We start from the raw sequence: 19,412 nt of genomic DNA, 5'->3' as shown, positions 1-19,412 counted from the left end.
AATACTAAAACTCTAATGCCAAAGAGATATAATTATTTCCTTTACCCCTGTGAACTGTTCTGTTTTAGCTCCTACTTCATATTCTTTGTTTAGGCTTCCCTTCATTTCTGGCAAATGGGGTTGTTCATTCTTGCTTTTGGCTTGGCTTCATATTTTAAACAATTATTTTAATATTCATAATTTCTACATGTTTAGGGTTAGAAACAATTTCATGTACCAGCTTCTATATTATTATCTAGAAGTCTCCATTTGCTAAGGACAATATGTTTGTGTTGCCCCCCAATTCACGTTACATTATTGGAGGTGGGGGTCTTTGGGAAGTAATTCAGTTTGGATGAGGTCATGGGGGTAGAACCCCTATGATGGGATTGGTACCCTTAAGACGGGATGAGTAGACCCAAGCTCTTCCTTCTCATTGTGAGGAAACCAAGAAGAGGGCTCTCAACCAGAATCTGACCATGCTGGCACCTGGTCTCAAACTTCCACCCTCCATAACTGTGAGAAATAAATGTTGTTTAAGTCATTCTTCACTTAAACACCCTTGAGTTTAAGTCTCTGGTACATTTGTTATGGCAGCTGCAACAAGACACTGCCTGACTTCCACCCTCTTTTAATACCTGTTACTGACTCTCTATCCTTTCTCAGTCACTCAAATGCAGCTATATATGAGGTCCATCTGGACAAAGTTCAGCCATTGTTAACATAACGAGCAAGAATGGTTTGTATAACATCGATGTAACCTGGCAGCCAAGGAGAGTGGACATGTGTGAATAATGACGACTTCACTGCACTAGTCAGTGGTGTCAGTAGATGGCCGTTGAGTGAGCATTGTACTGTGTAGCTGTCACATTCGCTCAAAATGACTGAGCAAATAGAAGAATGAATCTGCATCAAATTTTACATTAAGCTTAAACATTCCTCTGCAGAAACTATTTGGATGATTCAGAAGGCCACAGCTATGGACAATTGGTGATTGGCAGCTTCACCACAACAATCATACTGCTCATGCACCTGCTCATACATCATGTCTTGTACAGAGTTTTTTGGTGAAACATCAAATCACCCAGGTGACTAAGCCCCCCTATAGCCCAGATTTGACACCCTGCAGCTTCTGGGTTTTCCTAGAACTAAAATCACCTTTGAAAGGGAAGAGATTTTAGACCTTCAATGAGATTCAGGAAAATCCTACAGGGCATCTGATGGTAATTAGGAGAACTGTGTGAGGTCCCTAGGTGCCGAGTTTGAAGTGGATTAAAGCATCATTGTCCCATGGACTATGTTTCTTGTATCTTGTGTCTTCTTCAATAAATGTCTCTGTTTCTCATATTACATGGCTGAATACTTTCTGGACAGACCTCGTATATATGTCTGAATTTTTTACTTTCTTTGGTCCTCTTCATATTCTATTAATATTCTGCTGCATCACAAATTGCCACATGTGTAGCAGTTTAAAACAGCATATATTTATTATCTCACAGTTTTGGTGGATCAGGAGTCTAGGCACAACTCAGCTTGATCTCTGCTCAGGGTCTCACAAGGCTGCAGCCAAGCTGTCAGTCAGGGCTGTGACCTCATTTAAAGCTTGGGGTCCTCTTCCAAGCTCACAGGGCTGTTGGGAGAATTCATTTCCATGCAGCTGTACAATTCATGGTGGCTTGTTCCTTTGGGGCCAGCAGGAGGTCCTCTTTGAACTAAGGCAGAGTCCCAGTCCTTCTTTTAAAGAGTTCCTCTGATTAGATTAGGTCCACCAAGATAACTCCTTTTAATCAATTCAGAGTTAACTGATTTAGGACCTTAATTACATCTGCAAAATAACTTCACCTTGGCCAAATAAGGTAACAATTGTAGAAGTGATATCCTATCACCTCTACCATATTCTACTGGTTAAAACAGGTCACAGTTTCCACCCACACTTAAGAGGAGAGGATTACACAAAGATATCAGTACAAGGGAGCAGGAATCATGGAGCTATTTTAGAATTCAGCCTATTGCACTTGGTAATCTCACACTTACATATGTGACGTTCACACTTCAGCAGGAATGACTCTCAAATCTTTAACTTGATTTCAGTTTCTTTTCCAATAACCATTTCAACCATCTAATGAGCATTTCTGCCTCTGTGGCCCATTAGTATTTCAAAGTCAAAACAGCAAACTTGTTATTCAAGATGAATGAATGTATCTATTAACTCTCACATAAGGAAATGCTTGTTTGAGTTCATAGTTTGCATTAACCTATTCCACAAGTTGATCTTTTTCAGTTTGTTAAGACCAGTGTGTAAAGAAGTCAAGTTTCATTTGCTATGCACTCAGCTGAGCTAAAACTAACTGACCAGCTGTAATATCACAGTGCCTCAGGATTCAAATATGCTTTAGCATCCTTAGAAGTTACACATGTCATGCTCCTCAAGTGTCTCTCTAGAGTAGTGAAAACCATGCACACCATAAGGTCTTTTGTATTCTCACAACCCAATTTCCCTTCACTCCTCTAAGCTGCTTTTCAGGTTGCTCATAGGTTGGTTACTCTTACAACTTTAAAGGAGTAGTGTATGAACTTGAGTGAAGGATGTTTAAGAAAGGAAATCTTCTGATTCAACATGCAAACAGCTTTGTGAATAAGTATATATGCATTTTTTTTCCAGGAATGAATGTTCTTAGCTTTCTTTAGATTTTTGAAGAGGTACATAACTGAATAAAATTGACAGAGTTATTTTGTTTTGCGTCTCTCCTTAAGTTTTGCTTGGTTATCAAATTTTTAACTTTGCCACCTTGATATTCTTAGTAGTACTTCCATCATCACTACTAGCATCCTAGCTCAGGTCTTCATTGCCTTTATATTATACTTCTAATTATTCTTTTGGCAATTTAATCTTCCTAAATCCCATATTTGAATATTTGTTTAGCCATTCAACCATTCATTTACAGTGCCAGTTGCTGAAAATACCAAGATGGGTAGATGTTTCATATCCTCAATCTTTTCCCATCTTGGTGAAGAAAACAGATACAAAGATTTAAAAAAAAAAACAGTGTATGTATAAGAGTAAATTTTAGAATGTACTCACTGTTCTGGGAATAATCAGAAAACCAACGCATTCTGAGGGATCAACACAGAGTCACATGGATCTGACACTCAAGGTGGATCTGGAAGAATGAGTAGAAATGTTGCAGTCCCGGAGGCGTGTGGAAAGACCATTGAGGGAGATGGAATCCTATGGTTTGGAGTAAGGAGTTAGAGTGCAGGTTGAGTTTGGGAAGGTTTGAGCAATTTTTGTGGAACATAAGGATTCTTGGGATGGATTCATAGGAAATGAACTAAAATGTAGGGTCGGTCAGCTTGGGAAGATACTCATTTGTCCTTTGTCAGGTGCCATGAACGATTCAGGCATCCATTTCATCAGTGATAGTTTGTTAAGTGCCTGGTATGGGTTGAGTATTATGAATTTGCTAAGAGAAGAGAACTTAAATGTTTCCACACACAAAAAAAGTTAAATGTGTGAAATGATAGATGTGTTGCCTACTTGTCTCTGTTTTCTCAACTCCCACTCCTCACTCCACTGGAACCTGGCCTCTGGGGCACCGCTCCAGCAGAAGCCCTCACATTAACACCAGTGGCTTTGGTGTTGATAAAGCCAATAGATATTTTTCACTTTTCTTCTCATCTGAGATTCTCATCAGTCTCCCTTCTCTTTTTTAAAAAAATAAATTTTATTTTTATTAAAAGAATACACTCCCAAATTAATGTGTTGAAGTCTTATCCCCTGGGACAGAACATTACCTTGTTTGGCGATGGGATTTTTAAAGAAGTAATTAAGTTAAAATGAGGTCATTAGGAGGGCCCTAATCTAATATGACTGGTGTCCTTATAAGAAGAGGAGGTTAGGATACATTCACCACAGAGGAAAGGCCATGTGAGAACACAGCCATCCACAAGTCAAAGAGAAGGGCCTCAGAAGAAAGCAACCTTGCTAGCAGCTTGATATTAAACTTCTAGTCTCCAAAATTGTGGGAAAATAAGTTTCTGTAGTTTAAGCCACCCAGTCTGTAGTACTGTGTTACGGCAGCCCTTGTCACCTAATGCAGAAGGTACTCATCAGGCCAGTAAACATACAAACAGGTGTTCTATCTCATTAGTCATTGGGGAAATGCAAATTAAAACCAAATAGGATACCATCACTCACCCACCAGAATGGCCAAAATTTAAATATCTGACAATGGCAAAACTGTTAAATATTACTGTAATTGTTGGCTCAATTAAAAGCTATTTATACAATATTGTCCTAGGCACTTTTCTAGAGAAAAGGGGCACAGAAATAAATAAGACAGACACTGTCCATACCCACCTTGAACTTATGGTCCAGAAGGTAGGACAGACAACTGAACTTGTTAACAGAAATAATATGCACTATGTGCTATGATTGTGGAAATACAAGATGCACAGCAAGAGTATCTCACCTGACATTGGAGTAAAATCAGTGGCCATTAAGGAGAGAGGTTAGTGTCTCAGGATGTTGTGATGAGAGCTAGACTGAGATACACAGGCTCCACAAGCAGGTACTTCTTCAGGGAGATGGTTTTTAAATAACTATTCAACATTTGTTCAAATGATGCTGAGTGAGTCTAGGAGAAGAGCAGAGGACCACAGGTTTGCCTCAGCCTCTCTCCTACTGTTGCCCTGGCTGGTGTGGCTCAATGGATTGAGCACCGGCCTGTGAACCAAAGGGTTGCAGGTTTGATTCCCAGTCAGGGCACATGCCTGGGTTGCAGGCAGGGTCCCCAGTGGGGGGCACACAAGAGGCAACTACGTATTGATGTTTTTCTCCCTCTCTCCCTCCCTTCCCCCCTCTCAAAAAATAAATAAATTAAATCTTTAAAAAAAATAAAGCCTAAAAATGAAACCAGCATTGCAGAAGGACAGGCCTAGGGATGGGAAGAAACTGAATCAATGCCATAGCCTTAGCTCCTGGGTCAAGGTTTAATTTAGATCTATGCATAAATTTTGTAGTTACTTGGTCCAATAAATTCCTATTTTCATTTAAGTTTGTGAGTCAGGTTTTCTACTCTTTGATCCAAAAGAGACCTCATGGATAAGCTCCTCTTCTGTTCATGTTTACGTGAAGTGACTCTCCTGGGAGAGAGAGCTGGTTTGCTGTCATGGCATGTATGCAGCAATAGATGCACGTTTTGCTTGAACTACCCAGTTTGGTTATTGAGCTGCAGAAATTCACTGGATAATTAATAAATTTCCACTTTGCTTTAGTTTAAATCATACCAGTCCTGAATCAAAAATATTTTCCCTTGCTTCTGCTTTTCTGCAGTTTCAAAACGTGCAATTCCATTGTAGCTATTAATGGAGAACCAGTCAATTCCAATGTGTAATAACATGCTTCCTTTTGGGGTGTAACTTCCTTAGGCGGTTTGCTGAGCCAACAATGCCAAGAATGAAAAGCTCCTGTTTTCACATCAGGAATAAATAGCTAAAACCATTTTTCTAACTAAAGCCTGCCGTTACTCCCACGTTCATTACCTCTTTTAATTGTTGCTTAAGTTCCATTATCTCAAGGAAATGATTAACTAGGCTTTTTTCTTTAATACAACATCAGAGTCTTTTTTTCCTTCAAAGCATTCTAAACCATGTTTTATTTATCTCTCACTACCTGGTAGGTACCTTAGTGCTCTGCTTAAGTATTTTCTTAATATGTACTTGTTGATTTCTGTTAAATTGTCTGCACACACTCAAAACAGGCTACAGGTTACCAAGTTTAAGATTACAAATCTAACTCAAATATGAACCATTAGGGCTGTAAGGGATTGAGATATTCTTTAACTAAACCCTTTTATTACTCTGATTCCCTCCCCTCCCCCAGTAATAAAGCATTGTATTATAGATGTGACTAAAGCCCACCTTACCACACTCTTCCTTCTCCCTCCCCCTGGTGGTAAGTTCTGGTGAAGCTGATGAATATGAATCCAGTATATGTTTTTGTTCTTTTATCATGTATTTTAATATCTGAAAATTTACATAAATGGAATCATATTAACGTATCCTTTTGGACTGGGCTTTTTTCACTTAAGCTATAATCCTGAGTTTATCCCTGTTCATACAGGTAGATCAACTCTAGGATAAGTTTGCACATGATCACAAGGAAGAATATATACAGCTGCTTACTGTAGTACTGTGTGTAATGAGAAAAAGTCAAAACTACCCAGTGTAGGGTAATGGATGAAATGCAGTTTATTGACCTAATGGAATGCCCATCCACAGTTAAAACAAATCACTTCTGTATTTCACAGGGTCCAGAGAGGCTATATGAAATGACAAATGTCACTCAGATGAATAATGGGAAATCCATTACCCCTGGGTCTAAAGCTAATGCTCTTTTTTATTAACCTTATATTTTAAGATAATTTCAAACTTACAAAAAATTATGAAAACAATACATGTAAAAATTTTTGTATACATTTTATCAGACTATTTTATTAACATTTTGTCACTTCTGTTTCCTCTCTCATTCCCTCTCTCCCTCCTTTCCTTCCTTTCTTCCTTTCTTCCTTACTTCCTCCCTTTCTCTCTTTCTTTCTCTCTTTCCTTCTCTCTCTCTCTCTCTCTCCTCCCCCCTGCCACCCAGTTTCTTTACTAAATTATCTGAAAGAGGTTGCTTGCATATATAATGGCCTTTTAGTTATAATACTACAGTATGTTTTCCTATAAATAAAGATATGTTTTTAAGTAGTCACAGCAGTTATCAAATGCAGGAAATTTAACAGTGATAGAGTATTTTAAAAATAATCTACATCCCATATTATAATTTTGTTGACTGTCCCAATAATAATCTTGACAGCAAATCTCCCTTTATACTTGCCAATAGCATAGAATTCAGTCCAGGATCACGCATTTGGTGGTCAAGTCATTTAAAATTATTTCTTATTGCTAAATCTGAAAATGTTTCACAGGAATGCCTTTAGTAATTTGTCTATTACACACACCTGCTGACTTTAATATACTCTTGGTAAACTGCTATATTCTTGGCATATACAATTATTACTACCAAGGTTCTAGTCTTGTATGGCAAAGGTTAATTAAAAGAAACAATTTAAACAGCAGCTTCCATACCTTGAGGAATCCATGGTAGGGCACAGTGCTGAGAAAGGCACATGGTATGAGTGAGGTGCCCTGGAAATGCCTCATCTCTCTGACTCAGTTTCCTCAGCATTAAAGAGCTAATAATATACCACAGTTGTTGAGAAGTTAAATAATGTATGGAAAAAGCCAGCTATGAATTCATAGAACTCATGTATAACAGATACTTTTTTTTCAATTTGTTCACTGAGATTTAGTTACTGTCAAGTTTGTGTGCTAATGGTTATGACACCCAAGAGCCCTTAAGTCTGTTCACAGCAGGAAATGTGGGAGGTGACACTTGAGTCATTTCTTCCCTAGTTCATGACAAGGTTACCTGGTTTCTGCAGAAACACAGATAAGGGGTTTTATCTTTTACATGCTATACCACATAAAATTTGGCACCGTGCAAAAGATTTTTTGTTTACGTAGTCATAGAAAAGGATTTGTATATGGTCGGTTGAACATTTTGGTTAGCCATACTTTACTCATATTTTGAAAGTCAGTCATGTAATTTAAAGGATTGTCCTCTTCTCAGATAATGTGCAGTATCTTTAAGCATAATTATTGAGATGAAAAGCTAAAAATTATAATCATCTTTAAAAATAAAAATATCAAAACTTTGTTTCCATTTTAGGCTTCTAGTTAGGATGCACAGTAAGTTAATAGTGCAATCTGATACTCACAGGCTTTTAAAAATATATATTTTCTTAAAGTGATTGCATTTATTGCCAATTCTTCTGTCTGTTATTGCAAAGATGTCGATGTAGGGAGCAGCTGTCAGGATGGCTTGAGGCTTACCTCCAGTTAATAATTTACTGAAAACAACACCAAATATATCTTTGCATAGTAGTAACTTTTCAGTTCTAGGTAAACTGATGTATAAGATAAAAACAAACAGACTGTATCATTGCTAATCATTATTAGAAGAAAATTATATATGTTCTGGAAGCAAAATACAAAGTTTTTTCTTTTTAAGTCTAAGTGGTTGTGTTAATTAGGACTCATGTTATAAATACCAATTTAAAATAGCTTAGGCAAAAAAGAAGGCTATTATTAAGGTTTCTCATTAACTGTGAGTCATGAATATGATTGAACTTTGTTAGCAGTTAAAATCAGGTACTTAGATGCCTTTAGGCTTCTCATTCTATCTCTTGTCATTGCCTTTTTCTGTTCATCTCTTTATTCTTCTTGCTCTGTATGCAGACCATCTTTCTTTTATTCTGGCCACATGGAGAAAAACATGACTGACAACAGCTTGGAACTTCGTATCTCAAACGCTTTCACTAGAGAGAGTCTCTGTTTCTCCAGAGTTCCTGGGGGACATCTTTGATTGGCCCAGCTTAGGTCAGGTGTGCATCTTTAACCCAACTGTTATGGCCAGAGTCATGTCCTGGGGAAGGCCTTTGACAGGCCAAGCTTGCATTAGGACATCCCACACCAATCGACTTCAGCCAGCTGACCAGGGTGACACTGGAGGAACATGGATAGGAGGAAAGGGGCAGTTCCCAGGAAAGGGGAACTGGGGAGATGATAGATGAGCACCAGAGGGGTGTACTCCATTCCTCATTTGAAAAGCTAACTTGCAATTACCTATTGCACCCATTAGGGTTAATTCAGATACAAATAACAAGATCACCAATAACAGTGATTTTTAAAACAATTATCTCATCTAAAAGTAGAGAAAAGTGTTCCAAGACAGCTCCCCCAAATCACCAGAGATGTGGGCTTCTTCCATGTTTCTGCTCTGCTATCCTCAGTGAATGGCTTTTGTCCTCACGTCACCTATGGTCCCAAGTGGGTTCCATGGCTCTAGCTATCATGTCCACTTCCAGTCATAAGGAAGGAGGAAGGGGGAGGGAAAAATGCTCTCCATTCATCTGTCTCTTCTTTTAAAGAGACTTCCTGGAAATCCCTCTAACAGCTCCTAAGTATACCTCATTTGACAGAACTCAGTTGCATGGCCACACCTAGTGGCAGGGAAGGCTGGAAGATGTGTCCTTCCATGAGGCCACTGATGCTTCAATAATATAGAGGTTCTGTTAGTAAGAACATAAGAATGGATGCTCACCAGAACATTAGAAATCTCTACCACATTTACTATGAGCCAGACACTGGTAAATGAGAATAAGATGGGTGTGATTTATAAATAGAAAACTACAGCCAGTCCCTAAGGAGGCACAAGATGAGGGGAAGAGTAAATACTAAGTGAAAAGATTAGCCTGAGAGGGGACACGTGTACCTCTCTTATCTCATGAACAAGGAGACAGGATGGGTGAAAGGAAGTTTGTAGATGGGGAGTAGTGAGATGAAGGGACTTCCATGGATTGGCATCTATTGTTCCCTGAGAAGAAGTGGTGATGGAAGGATTGGGGGTATAAATAATAGTATATAAAAGCAAAAAGTTTCTTTTCACAAAGAGGAACAATTAAGTTAATGGTTTTCAACCCTGGCAATACATAAAATACCCCTGACAAACCTCTATAAAACTATCACTGAGGCTGGATACAGTGACCAGGCTTCAGTAGTCTTTTGTTGTTGTTTTGGGTTCTCAAAGTGGTTCTAATGTTCAGGCAGATGAGAACTACTGGTCCATTTCTAAGCAGCTCATTTGGTACAGGTCGTGAAAGAGCCCTGGGCTGCGAGTCAGGAAAGTGAGGTCTGCCCCAGCTCTGCTACCTCTGCACATATCACCCGGCCAACCCCAGCTTCGTGTTGAAACAAAAGTAGATGGCATTTAAAACAATAATAAATAAGTAAGTAAGTAAGTAAATAAATAAATAAATAAATAGTGTGAATTGTATATTGACTATTTTAGGTAGATTTTAACAACATATCTTTACATCAAATTTCCTATCAACTATGGGAATGCTTGGTCTTTTAAATTTAGCTATTGGGAATAGAGGGAGCATTCCTCAACACAATAAATGGCATATATGAGAGACCTACAGCCAACATCATACTCAATGGGCAAAAATTAAAATCTTTTCCACTAAGATCAGGAACAAGACAAGGATGTCCACCTTCACCACTTCTATTCAATATAGTACTGGAAGTTTTAGCCACAGTGATCAGACAAGAAAAAGAAATAAAAGGCATCCAAATCGGAAAGGAGGAAACAAAATTGTCACTGTTTGAAGATGACATGATAGTGTACATAGAAAATCCTATAGACTTGGGCAAAAGGCTGATTGACCTAATAAATGAATTTGGCAAAACATCAGCATACAAAGTCAATATCCAGAAATCAAAGGCATTTCTGTACACCAACAATGAAACAGCAGAAGCAGAAATCAAGAAAAAATCCCATTTGAAATAGCATAAAGAAAAATAAAATATCTAGGAATAAACCTAACCAAAGAGGTAAAAGACCTGTATTCAGAAAACTACATAACACTGAGGAAAGAAATCAAGGGAGACAAACAAATGGAAACATATACCGTGTTCATGGATTGGAAGAATTAATATCATCAAAATGTCCATAATACCCAAAGCAATTTACACATACAATGCAATACCTATTAAAGTACCAATGGCTTATTTCACAGACATAGAACAAACACTTCAAAACTTTATATGGAGCCATAGACGACCCTGAATAGCTGCTGCAATTTTGAGAAAGAAGAGTAAAGTAGGAGGGATCACAATACCTGACACTGAACTATACTACAAGGCCACTGTAATCAAAACAGCCTGGTACTGGCATAAAAACAGGCTCATGGACCAATGGAACAGAACAGAGAGCCCAGAAATAACCCAAGTCTTTGTGGTCAATTAATATTTGACAAAGGAGGCAGCAACATAAAATGGAGTAAAAATAGCCTCTTCAACAAGTGGTGTTGGGAAAACTGGACAGCTATGTGCAAAAAAAAAAAAAAATGAAACTAGAGCACCAACTTACACCTATACAGAAATAAATTCAAGGTGGATAAAAGACTTAAATATAAGCCATGACACCATTAAAGTCCTAGAGGAGAACATAGGTAGGGAAATCTCAGATATTTCACGCAGAAACTTTTTTACTGACATGTCCCTTAGAGCAAGGGACATAAAGGAAAGAATAAACAAATGGGATCTGATCAAAATAGAAAGCTCTGCACAGCTAAAGAAAACAGTATCAAAATGAAAAGAGAACCAACTGTATGGGAAAACATATTTGCCAATGATACCTCAGACAAGGGTTTAATCTCCAAAATATATAAAGAACTTACATGACTCCACTCTAAGAAGACAAGCAACCCAATTAAAAAAATGGGCAAAGGACTTGAACAGACACTTCTCCAAGGAGATACTGGAGGACATACAGAGGATCCACAGACACATGAAATGATGTTCAATATCGCCAGCAATCAGAGAGATGCAAATTAAAACCACAATGAGATACCACTTTAGACCAGTCAGAATGGCCATCATAAACAAAGCAACAAACAACAAGTGTTGGAGAGGTTGTGGAGAAAAGGGGACCCTAGTGCACTGTTGGTGGGACTGCAGACTGGTACAACCACTATGGAAAACAGTATGGAATCTCCTCAGAAAACTAAAAATGGATCTGCCTTTTGACCCAGCAATGCCACTGCTGGGACTATATCCTAAGAACACTAAAACGCCAATACAAAAGAACCTTTGCACCCCGATGTTCATAGCAGCACAATTTACAATAGCTAAGTGCTGGAAGCAACCTAGATGCTCATCAGTAAATGAATGGGTCAAAAAACTATGGTGCATTTACACAATGGAATTCTATGCAGCAGAAAGAAAGAAGGAGCTCTTACCCTTTGCAACAGCATGGATGGAACTGGAAAGCATTATGCTAAGTGAAATAAGCCAGGCAGTGAAAGACAAATACCATATGGTCTCACCTTTAATAGGAACCTAAACAACAAAACAAAGAAACAAGCAAAATATAGTCAAAGACACTGAAATAGAGGACATGCTGACAATGACCAGAGGGGAAAGAAGAGGGAATTTCAGGGGAGAAGGGGAAGGGTTTACAGGAACAAATTTAAAGGACACATGGACAAAAACTAGGGGGAGGGTGGAAATGGGAGGGAAGTGGGGAGGGATGGGTGGGTGGGCTGGAGTGGAAGTAAAAGGGAGAAAACTGTACTTGAACAATGATTAAAATAAAATTTTAAAAAATTAGCTATTGGGTTTTATTAGCACACTATTTAGCTAATATTCTATAAAGGAGTACACTTGTTTGTTTGGTCATTTTGTTTGACCAAACATGCCATACAATTTTTCTGCCCCTGTTAGCCAGAGAGCTGACTAATTAGTGTGGTTGCTAGACACATTTCTTCCTGAGGAAATGGAAGATACTGTTTGTCCACTGAAGTGTTATTAACTCTTGAATCTATTTGAAGAGTTAGAATTCCTTTGAATCTGTTTGAAGTAAGGGCTTTGGTCAAAAGAAAAACAGTTGTTGAAAATAAGTATCATGTTGAAATAATCCAAGGAAATAAAAACAGAGTTGAAAAGAAAATGCATGTATTTACAGAATATCATTGCTTTTACATCAACTATCCAGCGTCAGTTTAAAGAGAAACAGCAATGATGGTGATCAAATAGTAGTGTTATGGAAGAATCACAGAAAAAGCATTGAGGTCTCAAAGTTCTTTGATGCCTTTGTGTGGTATTGTTTTACTTCTCATTGGAAGCAGATTTGAATTAATAGATTGAGTCATTATCTATTATTCATTTGTTTTTTAAAACATTATTTGAGCACCTACTATGTACCAGGCACTATTCTAAGCATCAAAAATTTATGGGAACAAAAGGAGACAAAATCCCTGCCCTCCTGGATCTTATTTTATAGCAGGCAACAATGAACATGATGTGTGTATAAAATATATGGCAGAGGAGCAGAGTAGGAAGTATGGGTGTGAGGTTTGCAATTTTAGATAGAGTGACCAGGGAAGGCTTACAGGTAATGTACTACTGGGCAATGCAGAAGTCTCAGGGAAGAGAAAAAAAATCCTTGAGGTGCTTACTATGTGGCTAGTGGGATAGAGATAAATCAGATGGGGCTTCATAGGTTACTGTAGTGACTCAAACTACTATTATTCATGGGATGGAAGCCATTGGCAGGTTTTGGATAAGTGTTGTTTTAGCAGGATCATCTAGTTACATCTGGTTACTCTATCAAAGATGGACCTTAGAAGACTTTTGTAATAACCTAGATAAGAGATGGTTGTGGTTTGAACTAGGGTGGTTGAGTTGAGGGAGTAAAAAGTAATTTAGTTTCTAGATATATTTTGAACATAGGGTGGATTGGGTTTCCTAATAGTGTAGATATGACAAGTGATAGCATTAAAGGTCAAGGATGACATCTAGATTTGTGAGCAACTGGAAACATAGCAATACTATTGGCTGAGATGGAGATATCTGTGAGTGGAGAAGGCTTGAGAGATCATCTCATATAGGGTCTTATAGGCATGAGGATGTGCAAACGGATATGTCAAAGGGTGAGTTGAATGTACGAGTCTGGATTTCATGGTAGAGGCCAGGATGATCTGTTTCATGACACAGATAGTGCTTAAAGCCCCAAGGATGGACGAGATCACTAAAGGAGAAACTAAGGCCTGGTCTATGGGGCCTCCAATGTTTATGTGACAGAGAGGCTAGGAGAAACCAGAAGAAGAGGCTGAGAATGAGTGGTCAGAGAAAGAAGTCATGGGCTTGTGGTGTTCCTGGAGTGGAGTGAAGAAAGTATTTCAGGAAGGAGAGAGTAGTCAACTCAGTCAGGTCTTCTTTAGTAAGGTACACCAAATTTAGTATCCTGACCCAGAAAATAGGACACAGAGAGAGAATATCAAACTCCAGTGACTGTTCAAGGTCACACACTTAGGATGTGGTAGATTCAAAATTCAAACCCCTGAATGTTTGACCTTATTTCAATCTCTTTAATGGAAAATAAAAGAAGAAAGGTTAGCCAACCTATTGCACCATTATTCATATTTGTAATTTTTATACTTTTCTGCAAACCTTTTGCTAAATGAGGATTTCTATTACTTAGTAAAACAAAAGAAACAAAATGGAAAAATAAGAGTTTTAAAGAGTGCTTTTAGAAATCATTTTAAAGTCATGAGGATAGATTGACTCTATCATCTATTATATTTTCAAGGCATTTTTTTTTGCATTATAATTGCTTTTCTGCATTACTCTGGACTTTAGCAAGCTCCTTCCCATCCCTCACAGGGTTCTGAATATTCTGCCTCTATTCAATTACATGGAATCTCCAAAGTAGTACATTAAATGGAATGTGTAATGAATACTAAAAAAAGGAAAAATGAACTTGCAAATATGAGGCAGCTGGCAGCTTCTTAAGGTCCTAGTCTCCTCACTTAAGAAAGTATAAATGATTTTCAATTTCACTAACTAAGATAAAATGAATCAACTACATTGAGTCCCAAAGTAAAACGAGTACTGAATTTTGTTTAAATCCAGATAGGAAGAGGTTTGGAGTAAGTATCACATCAGCCAGTCTCCATTGAATATATTTTTTTGTGTTTACTATGAAATTCTGAACACTAAAATAAAGGAGCAGGAGTATCATAGGAATTTAGGTAGGGTTGGTGCTATTTACTAGGTGAACAAGAGCAGTCCTGTGCTACCTAAAAGTGCATGCTTTGGGGGTCTTCTAGTCCTGTTTCTTTATGTTCTCTTTGCTACACAAGCCTCCTGCCATTTCCTGCCTCTCCACTCAGGTACCTCGTATTCCCCTTCTTGCTCTATCCATTTAGACATTTATCCCTCCCCCTACATTGGCTTATGATGTGAAGGTGTACATACGAACAATTACTAGAGGTGTAGGTATAATAATGAAAAATTGGAAACAACCAAAATGTCCAGAATAGGTAAATATAAGTTTTTTTCTATGGAATACTGTGCAAATGTTAAAAGAATAAGATAAAGCTATGTATAACACCATGTAAAGATTTCCAAGACATATTTTTAGATGAAAATAGAAAGCCACAGAGCAATACCACATTTTTACCCATTAAACTGGAAAGAAAAACACTAATTTATTGAGAATTATTATCACAATGGGCCTGGGACATGGGAAGCTGGGGTGTGCAGGAGGACTCAGTTTTCACTCCATTTATGTAGGTATCACTTTGACTTTTTAAAACACTTTTTAAGTGAATTACTGTGTAGCTGAAAAATAAAAATACTATTTAAAAATTTTACTGTTATATTCTTTCTCTCGTACTCACTTCTAATAAAATTCTCAAGCAGGATGTAAACAGAAAGAAAAGTCAGGTTTATTAACTTCTGTATCTCACTTTTGGGTTCCAGTGTTTGACTCTTTGTGATTTCCTTCCTGTGCTTGACAGAGTCACTACTTTTAGGCATGCCTGTGTGGCTAGAAACAGCATTTTGTTTTGCTTCAATTTTTGAACCAAGGATCTCAGGAAAGTACTGTTTCTCCAACATTTGCTTAGTTTAGTTTTTTTTTTCTCCTCAAAATGCTAGGCCAGAATCTTTTTATTATCCCAAACAAACAAACAAACAAAAAACCATTTTAGAATAAATTCTTAATTTATTGCTAAACCCTAATTATAAAAATTAGACAATAAGTTGTGTTCCTGGACATAAGCTTAAAGGAGATGCATCTTCAGAAAGTTGATGGAAATTCTGGATAAACAGATGCAGAGTAGGTTGAAAGTGAAATTAGCAAAATAACTAAGAGAGTCCTAACATGAAACATTAATTGGAATTTAATGGTATAATCTTAGCAGTGGGAAAGAGACATAATAACATTCTATCAAACATTTGTTATAGTTCTGTATAAAATTGCCTTAAGTGTGGCATCCAAGAAAGTAATACATAATCTACTCCATGAATCAGAATCCAATTATTTTATATTGGTTTCATGCTTTTACCCAAGAGAGCTCCATAAATTGTTTTTAATCACTTGTTTTATTTTAAATCAATAGTGTCTGCCAAGTGGATAACATTACCCATTAAAACATCACCTCTTATAATTGGTATTATTTCTTTATACAGAGATAAACCACAACACAATTCAGCAGTCTTTGGGGTTATAAAATCTAATAATGTTCACAACACAATATTCTATACTTTAGTGATCACAAAAAGAACATAAACTTAAACTAAACCCAGACATTTATGATAAAGTAATTGGAAAGAAACAAGTTAATTATTGCATGTAGTACCATTTCTATTACCAACCTCTAAGAGAAAAGTCCTTGTTACAAAGTTGTTAAGGGTGTAGGGAGGTTTGAGGGAGTTGTGGTTCTATTAGCTTGGGTTGGCAGCCTGTGGCTGAGATGGGAAAGTTGGTTCAGCCCTGAGGTCCTGGCTTCTCAAGGCTAGGCTGGGATCCAGATCACCCAGGTGTGGAAGAGAGAACCAGTGCTCCCAGCCTTGGATTTTCACTCTGCATGTGTAGGCTGTTTCAGACATGACCTTCAACCTCTGTTCCAATGGGAGACGTGCTTTCACCTGTTTTACATTTTGGGCTTCTGTAACAGGTTTCCTTTCAGTTGCTAAAATTTATTTATGAAAACTCTGCCCTATGTCGTAGTCATGTGCTGCCTCTATGTTAAAGAGAGGATGGCTGAAAATATAAGAAAAGAAGTTTAGAACACTCTCTTGTTGTACCAGCATGGCTGAACAGCAACCCATGGTACCTGAGAGCCACATGCTAAAACTCATAAGCCTTCCTATATCATCAAATATTATTTCTTATTTGTAAAAAAGTTTCTAATTTAAAAAGGATAAACACACACATACATCCCAAAACTGTACTTTAACTGTACCTCCTCCATTGCTTCTATGTTAAAAAAAAGTGGGGTAGAGGGAAAGGAAGATACTAAAACAAGAGAAAATTGGATGTTTTAGAATTGTCCAGAATTATGATATTCCATTTGGCTTCAGCATTGCTGAAAATTAGTCTGCCTTTCTTTCTTTGTGTTTCTCTTCTCCTCTACCCTCTCAATGGTATCATGAGGGGCTTTTCCTTCTCCTTAACACACACCAAGAAGCACAACATATTTTTTTAAAAAGCAGCAACTTACAAAGATTGTGAGACCCAAAGGTAATAATAAGCCCAAGGGTGAGATAAAAAGATACACATTGTCCCCAAAATCTACAGAAAATTCTGGCTGAGGAAGGGAAAGGTGGCAGGGAGTGGGGTTGGGGTAATATGAACATTAGGAAAAGAGTAGAGATATTAGCCACTGGAGAACTTTTCTACAGAAGCAACTTATCAGTGGCAAGCTGATTCTACTGTACTGGCTCCCTACCTGTGATTCAAAAGGCAATGTCAGTGTCTGCTTTTGGAAGAGACTTGCCCTGTGTAAAGTGACTACCAAATTGCTCTCTATCATATTATCTCATTTTACTTCTCTACACAGCACTTACTATCTGGCATTTTTCTTCTTTATTTTTTTCTTGTTTTTTTTTTCATCCCCTATCTTCATCTCCTACCCCACTAAAATGTAGGCTTCTTGAAAGGTAATGATTTGGAGATCCAAGATGGTAGAGAAGTAAGTGGAAGCTACACTAATCTCCTCTCAGCACCAATCTGGAATTCCAACTAAATTGTAATGAAATCATCCTGAATAACCAACTGAATGCTAGCTGGAGAGAAGCCTTATAACCAAGGATAGACAGAAGAAACCACTTTACCACAGCATGACTGGTAGAGAGTGTGGAGGAGGCACAAGAGAACTGGCTGGGCTCATGTGAGTGGCAGCTAGAGTTCCAGAGAGATATTTCAGTAGCCAGGACATTCCCCCTGAGAATTTGGGGTCTAAACCTCAAGCTGGACTCCCCAGCCTACAGCACCAGAGCCAGAAAGGAACCTAGATAACATCCAGCTGTGAAAAGCAGCAGGGTTTCTCTCTACCAGGGAGAGGCAGCTAGAGATGCAGAGAGCCTCTTAAAAGCCAATGCACAAAATTTAGTTTGCAGCCACTTACCCTGAGCTCTGGCAGAGGAAGGGCAGAGTGGATTAAAGACACTTGAGGAGAGTTTGGGGCTGGTGGCTCTGGGGAGAGATATGAAGGAATAGCCACCAAGATCCCTGTGCTGAGTCATTCCCCAGACTGTAGGAGCCATCTCTCTCAGGCAGAGCACTCCTCTCCTAGTGGCATCAGCCTGAGAGGAAGCAATAGCCCTAACCACAGGAATTTCTCTGTTCCACCCTGTGGGGCTTCAGCCAACATACTGATTACAGCTTGGTCAGTTTAGCAGCTGATTAGTTTAACAACTGAAGTGGAAAGTACAATGAAGCTGGCAAAATGGGAAGACAAAGACCCCAAATGAAAGAACAAGAGAATTCTCCAAAAGAAAAACTACATGAAATATAGGCAAGCAATTTATCTAATAGAGAGTTTAGAGTAATGATTACAAGGATACTCCACAGCATGAAAAAAGACATAGAAACCGTAAAAAAGGACCAGAAAGAAATAAAGAATGTAAGAGCGCAATAACTAAAATAAAGAATATACTGGAAGGAATAAACAGTAGGTTAGATGAGCAGAGAATCAAATCAGTGATTTGGAAGACAAAGTAGAAAAAAAAAACACCCAGGCAGAGCAGCAAAAAGAAAAAAAAAATTTAAATGAGGAGAGCCTAAGAAACATTTTGGACAACATGGAGCATGACAACATCCACATCATGGGAATGCCAGAAGGAAAAGAGAGTGAACAAGGAATCTAAAAACTATTTGAAGAAATAATGACCAAAAGCTTTCCTAATCTGGTAAAGGAAAAAGACACACAAGTCCAGGAAGCTCAGAGAGTCCCAAACAAGTTGGACCAAAAGACGCCTACACTGAGACACATCATAATTAAAATGACAAGGCTTACAGATAAGGAGAGAATCCTAAAAGCCACAAGAGAAAAGCAGGTAGTTACTTACAAGGCAGCACCAATTAGACTGTCATCTGATTACTCAACAGAAACATTTCAGGCCAGAAGGGAGAGGTGTAAAATATTCAAGATGATGAAAAGCAAGGACCTACAACCAAGGCTTCTTAACTCAGCAAGGCTATCATTTAAAGTCAAAGGAAACATAAGGTGCTTCTTAGACAACAAAAAGCTAAAGGAGTTTGTTAGCACCAAATCAGTACTGCAACAAATGTTAAAGGGCTTGCTTTAAGAAGAAGAAAAAGAGAAAGAAAAAAATAGAGGAAAACAGTATAACAGTAAAATGGCACTACATACATATCTATCAATAATCACCTTAAATACAAATGGCTTAAATGCTCCAACCAAAAAACACAGGGTAACTGAATGGATGTGACCCATATAAATGCTGCCTCC

This window comes from Phyllostomus discolor, chromosome 5 (assembly GCF_004126475.2).
Source record: "Phyllostomus discolor isolate MPI-MPIP mPhyDis1 chromosome 5, mPhyDis1.pri.v3, whole genome shotgun sequence".
Classification (NCBI taxonomy): domain Eukaryota; kingdom Metazoa; phylum Chordata; class Mammalia; order Chiroptera; family Phyllostomidae; genus Phyllostomus; species Phyllostomus discolor.
The sequence above is the reverse complement of the archived record's forward strand: the minus strand, read 5'-3'. Positions refer to the sequence as shown.